Source organism: Nicotiana tomentosiformis, chromosome 5 (genome assembly GCF_000390325.3).
Source record: "Nicotiana tomentosiformis chromosome 5, ASM39032v3, whole genome shotgun sequence".
Taxonomy (NCBI): domain Eukaryota; kingdom Viridiplantae; phylum Streptophyta; class Magnoliopsida; order Solanales; family Solanaceae; genus Nicotiana; species Nicotiana tomentosiformis.
Genome location: NC_090816.1, coordinates 64,415,469 through 64,422,707, shown reverse-complemented (window position 1 = coordinate 64,422,707; position 7,239 = coordinate 64,415,469).

Here is a 7,239-nt window from a genome sequence, read left to right as displayed (position 1 = left end):
ATTATTTCCTTGGCTCTCTTGGCTATACTTATGATTCTTCATCCGTGGCACATTGACCGCATTTCATATTCCACATTTTCATTTCTTTACTTTCATGGATCATTATCATAAATATCAACAAATATAATATTCCGGAAATCACAACTTTAGGTTTATTAATAACGAAGATTTTAAACACAATGGATTTATTTCCAAGAAATGGAGTAAATTGATTTGCAATTGAAGCACAAGTTAAAATTATAAATGTGTAATACATCATTTGTTCTTGAAATATCTTTCCCCAAAAAGGGCAATACACGATTTCAACTCATGAAGATATAAGAGGTCAAAACACATTGGAAATACTTACAAAGCATAGCATTAGTTAAAACAGTCACATTTGGGCATGACTCAGGTACATAAGCTTTTAGGCAATTCTATTTTAGAAGTCTGTTTGGAACAGTTGAATCAAGGCCTATTTCATAACCTTTCTCACATTTTCATTTCCCCGGCACCATTGACCACAAGTATAACTTTCATTCTTGGCATGTTGGCCACACTTTATATCTCCAACCCACTTCTTTCTCTTTCAAGCATCCTTATAGATTATCAACAACAAGGCATTTCTACTCAAGACTTTAAATACACATTTGAGCAACTAACCAAATTAAGGGTCTTAGGCATATGTGATTTCTTACACAATTTGACATGCTAGTTTTCATTAGAATCACTTTTTCAAATCATAACATATTAACACACAATCCATGCTTAATCACCTTCTCAAATAGTAACTCAACATAACAAGAACATTTGGAATACAAATTGAACACATATATCTTTTGACACAAGGCTTATTCGGAATAATTAATTTATAATGAGCAACATAGGATTTACGAGGCCATTGTGGGGGTCCAATTCTAAAAGAGCAGTTTAGCCAACATACCTTGTTTGAGCTTTCCTTAAGTTACTACAATGTCCCAACACTTCTAACAATAACAATCTATAGGAAGATAGCGAAAATCAGATAATAATTAGAAGGATTCTCATGGTGTAACTCTCTTAGGAATTTTTTCAAACACCTAGTATGCAAAATAGACTATAAAACTCTACAATGGTAATCCCTTCCTCCCTCAACCAATTTCAACAAGAAACTACCCAAACTAGTTCATTAACCCCACATACTACAAGCTATTAACACATGCATGGCCTAATTCCAATCCCACAATATACTCAGACTCTAAAATAACTTATATGGGTGGTATAAGACAGGAACTTACCCGGATATATGGTGGTCTAGTGATTGACTTCCTTGATTCTTGAAGGTTGATGCAAGATTGGATGATTATAATGCTAGGTTTCCCCCTTCTCTCTCTGAAATGCTCTTACCTCTCTCTAAAATCATCAGACAATCATTCCAAAATAAGCCCCAAAGGCTATTTATTAAAATGGGGTCAGGTAATAAAAGTAGGAAAATGGACCCTCCGAACTCAGGTCTGTGGTCGCAGAATGGACCGTATAATAGATATACGGCCGACAAAATAGGCCGCGAAAATGATGACAAGAGCTGGGCTGGTCTGGACCGGTCTGCGACAGGTCTGCGGTCCGCAGACCACTTGTGTGGCCGCAAAGTGGACCACAGAATCACTCTCCAAAATTCTTTATGCCAAATTTGCGACGGATGTGCGGACCATGAAACAACTATGCGATCGCATAATGGACCGCAAAATAACCTTCAAAATTCAACAAATTCTCTGCTCAACTCTACGACTGGTATGCAGCCCGCGGAGTGGTTATGCGATCGCGTAACTGACCGCAGAATCGCCTTCTTCTGCCAAACATTTCCATTAACTTCTCAGTGCATTCTTCAACCCAAAAAGTCCGTACCACGGTGAGCTTTCTAGCCGTGAAGAATTTCTACAATCCTCAAACACGTAAGCCTACCTCGGCACCATGAAACCTTAAATTCCTTGATAAAATTTTATGGGGCCATACAAAATATTGGTCTCTGGCTGTATCTTCTTAGCCCGTCACTGCTTTCAGCCCAAGGTTAGGCTTGTCACTTATTGAGTACATAGGGTCGATTGTACTCATACTACACTCTGTACTTCATGTGTAGATCCAGGTACATCCGGTTGAGGTAATTTCCAGACTTGAGTTGTTGCTAGCTTTTGAGAGACTACGAGGTAGATGTTATGTCATTCGCAGTCCTTGAAGTTCTCTTTCAGCTATTTCTATTAGTACTGTTATATTGTTCATACAGTTGTATCAGAGCATTTGGCTTGTATTTTTGATATTCAATAGTGCTCATGTGCTCATTGACATTAGATCTTTGAGATGGTTGTCGCAATATTTAAGTTGTTTTCATCAGATACTTCATGATATTTCCTTTATTTACTTACTAAACCATGTTTATTCAAATTCATATTTATTATGTTACTGTTGGCTTGCCTAGAAAGTAGTGTTAGGCGCCATCGCGGCTCCAAAGGGAATTGGGTCATGACAAGTTTGTATCACACCACTAGGTTGCGTAGCTCTCACGAGTCATGAGAAAGTTTAGTAGAGTCTTGTGGATCGGTATGGAGACATCTGTACTTATCTTCTACAGGCTATCGAACTATTAGGAAACTTCACTGTCTTGTATTCTTATTTTGTGGATTTGTTAATTCAGAAGTCTAAGCCTCTATTATTCTATTCTCTCACAAATGGTGAGAACACGATCGCCTGATCAGGCACCAGTACCACCAATTAGAGACACAATAGACCGATGCCATGGTAGAGGCCGAGATGGGACTCGCACTGCAGTGAGGGCAGCACCTGTGGAGGCACCAATTGCTTTAGTGGAGGAGCAGGTACCAGATACTATTGAGCCGATGGGACCAGCCTAGACATCGGCGGTACCTATTGTGATACTAGGTCTTCAGGAGGCTTTGACTCAGATCTTGAGTGTGTATATGGGATTGGCTCAGATGGTTTCATTTTCGGTCGCACCACCTACCTCATAGGCTAGGGAATGATCCCACACTCCCACCGCCCGTACTCCAGAGCAGCTAGCTCAGGATCATCAGACACCAGGGGTGCTACCAGTTTAGTTGTTCCTGCTCGAACCGAGGTTGGTCCACCTGTGAATGATGTAGAGCAGAGGAGGTTGGAGATGCTCAGGAAGCTTGATCTGCTAGAGTTCAGCGGGGTAGAGTCAGTGGATGCTCAGGACTTTCTGTATCGGTTTCATCCAATTCTTCACACTTCGGGTATTATTGATATCAGTGTGGTTTCTTTCACTACTTTTTAGCTGACAGGGGAAGCCTACAGATGGTGGCGAGATTATGAGTTGGCCAGGCCAGCTAGCGCAGCACCACTTACATGGCATGAGTTCCCAGTTCTTTTCTTAGAGAAGTTTGTTCCACAGACTCAGAGAGAGGAGCTTTGTATGGCGTTTGAGCAGCTACGCTAGGGAGATATCACTATGACTCAGTATGAGATGAGATTCGCGAATTTGACCTCTCAAGTTATATGGTTGTTTCCCACTAAGAGGGAGAGGATCAGGAGGGTCATTAGTGGCCTCAACTATGGCCTACATTACAGTTTGGCTCGAGAGGCCGAGGCTGATGCCTGGTTTGACAAGTTGGTCAAGATTTCTAGGTGCTTGGAGCATGTTCGTAGGCTTGAGCGTGAAGAGCATGAGGGAAAGAGGCCCCGTGATTTAGGTTGTTTTAGTGGCACCTCATCTGAAGGCCAGTCACATCACAGCAGAGGTCGTCCTTATAGGCCCGCTAAGATAACTTGGCAGGTTTCTCATGGTCCATCAGCTAGCCACCGTTCTTACAGCTCTCATCCAGTTCAGTCATCTTTCAGTGCAGTCCCATCTTAGAGCTCATAACGTGCTCCATCAGTTCAGAGTTCGTCAGTACCGGGTGCTTCCAGTAGGTATTCTAGTTCTTAGAGACAGATTCATGCCCCACCGTCTTTCCCAGATCGAGGTTGCTACGATTGTGGTGATTTGGGGCATGTGAGGAAGTATTGCCCCCATCATTATAGAGGTCCAGTGCAGCACGAAGGCCATGCTATGACTCTTGCACCAATTTCTACACCACCCACTCAGCCAGCTCAGGGTGGAGGTCATTCAAGTCGAGGTCTCCGTAGAGGGAGAGGTTCGATAGGTGGTGGTCAGGCTCGATGCTATGCTTTTCCTGCCAGGTCAAAGGCGGTGACTTTTGATGCTGTGATCACATGTATTGTTTCAGTGTGCCAAATGGATGCTTCGGTATTTTTTGAACCCGATTCCACTTATTCATATGTGTCATCATACATTTGATTGTTATTTGGATATGCCTCATGATTCCTTAGTTATGCCTGTTCATGTATCTATGCCGGTAGGTAATTCTATTATTGTGGACTGCGTATTTCGATCGTGTGTGGTGACTATCGGGGGTTATGACACAAGAGTTGATCTTTTACTGCTTAGTGTGTTTGATTTTGACGTGATTCTCAACATGGATTGGTTGTCGCCATATCACACTATAATTGATTATCACACTAAGACCATGACGTTGGCGATGCCATAGTGGAGAGGCTCTCTGGATTATGTTTCTGGTCGAGTGATTTCACATTTGAATGCGCAACGGATGGTTGAGAAGGGATATCTAGCATATTTGGCCTTAATGAGGGATGTTAGTATTGATACTCCTACCACCAAGTCAGTTCCGATAGTGAGAGACTTCCAAAATATGTTTCTTATAGACCTGTCGGGCACACCACCCAATAGGGATATTGATTTTGGTATTGACCTGTGTCGGGTGCTCAGCCCATCTCTATTCCTCTATATTATATGGTACCTATAGAGTTGAAGGAATTAAAGGAACAATTTTAGGAGTTGCTTGATAAAGGTTTCATCAGTCCTAGTGTATCGTCGTGGGGTACGCCAGTTCTATTTATGAAAAAGAAGGATGGTACTATAAGGATATGTATTCACTACCGATAGCTGAACAATGTTACAATTAAGAACAAGTACCCACTACCGTGCATTGATGACTTATTTGATCAGCTTCAGGGTGCTAGAGTATTGTCGAAGAATTATTTTGGTCGGTGTATCATCAGTTGAAGATTTGAGATTCAGATATTCTGAACACGGCATTCAAAACCTGTTATGGTCACTACGAGTTTCTACTGATGTCTTTTGGGCAGACCGATGCCTGAGCAGCCTTTGTGCACTTAATGAACAGTGTATTCTAGCCATATCTTGATTCATTCGTCATCGTGTTCATTGGTGACATATTAGTGTATTCTCGTAGCCAGAAGGATCATGAGCAGCATTTGAGGATCGTACTCCAGACTTTGAGGGAGAAGAAGTTATATGTTAAATTCTCCAAGTGTGAGTTTTGGCTAGTTTCTATGGCGTTCTTGGGGCACGTGGTGTCAAGTAAGGGGATCAAGGTTTATCCAAATAAGATTGAGGAAATTCAAAGCTGGCCTAGACCATATTCAGCTACGGAGATTCGAAGCTTCTTGGGTTTGGCAGGTTATCATCACCGTTTTGTGGAGGGTTTTTCATCCATTGCTACAACTTTGACTAGATTAACCCAAAAGGGTTCTCCTTCTAGATGGTCTGATGAGTGTGTGGTGAGCTTTTAGAAGCTCAAGACTTCATTGACTACAGCCCCAGTGTTGGTGTTGCCTACTGGTTTGGGATCTTACACCATGTATTATGATGCGTCGCGTATTGGGCTTGGTGTGGTGTTGATGCAGGATGATTGGGTGATTGCCTACGCATCCCGACAATTGAAGGTTTATGAGAAGAATTACCTTGTGCATGACGTAGAGTTGGCAGCGATTGTTCACGCACTGAAGATTTGGAGGCACTATGAGTACGGCATCCCATGTGAGGTCTATACCGATCATAGGACTGTCCAGCACCTATTCAAGCAGAAGGACCTTAATTTGGAGTAGCGAAGATGGTTAGAGTTGTTGAAAGACTATGATATCACCATATTATATCATCCGAGGAAGGCTAATGTGGTGGCCGATACATTGAGTAGGATGGCTGAGAGTATGGGCAGTTTTGCATATTTATCAGTAGCAGAGAGACCACTAGCCATGGATGTTCAGGATTTGGCCAATCAGTTTATGAGATTGGATGTTTCGGAGCCTAGTTGGGTTCTTGCATGCGTTATGCCCCAGTCATCGTTGTTAGAGCGTATCAAGGCTCGCCAGTTTGATGATTCTCACTTGTTGGTATTGAAGGGCATGGTGCAACGGGGTAGTGCTAAGGAGGTTGTGATTCTTGATGACGGTGTTAGGCGGCTTCAAGGCCAGATTTATGTTCCAAATGTTAATGGGTTGAGAGATTTGATCCTTGAGGAGGCTCACAGCTCACGCTGTTCCATTCACTCGGGTGTCACAAAGAGGTATCATGACTTGAAATAATACTATTAGTGGTGGAGAATGAAGAAAGGTATTGTTGCTTATGTCTCTCGGTGTTTGAATCGTCAACAGGTGAAGTATGAGTATCAAACACCGGGAGGGTTGATTCAGAGATTAGAGATACCATAGTGGATGTGGGACTGCATCACTATGGATTTTGTGGTAGGCTTACCATGGACCGTGAAGAAATATGGCACAGTATGGGTTATTGTGGACCGGTTGACTAAGTTTGCACACTTCATTCCGGTGATGACTTCCTATTCTTCATAGCGGTTGGCTCAGAGTTACATCCGGGAGAATATCTACCTGCATGGCGTGCTCGTTTCCATTATTTCTGATCGAGGCACGCAATTCACATCGTAGTTTTAGAGAGTGGTACAATGAGAGTTGGGCACACGGGTAAAGTTGAGTACAACATTTTGTCCCCAGATAGACTCACAATCTGAGCGCATTATTCAGATCTTGGAGGACATGTTACGTGCCTTTGTTATGGATTTTGGAGCTTTATGCGATCAGTTTCTGCCGCTCGCAGAGTTTGCCTACAACAACAGCTATCAGTCCACCATCCAAATGGCTCCTTATGAGGCCTTGTATGTGAGGAGATATCATTCATCGATGCATTGGTTTGATCCCAGAGAGGCTAGATTATTGGGCACTAATTTGGTTTGTGATGCTATGGAGAAAATAAAGGTGATTTAGGAGTGACGTCGTATAGCTCAGTCAAGTCAGAAGACTTATGCTGACCGGAAGGTTTGAAATGTAGCTTACATGGTGGGTAAGAAGGTTCTTCTCGGGTGTGGTGAGGTGTGGGAAGAAGGGAAAGCTGAGTCCTCGGTAAATTGG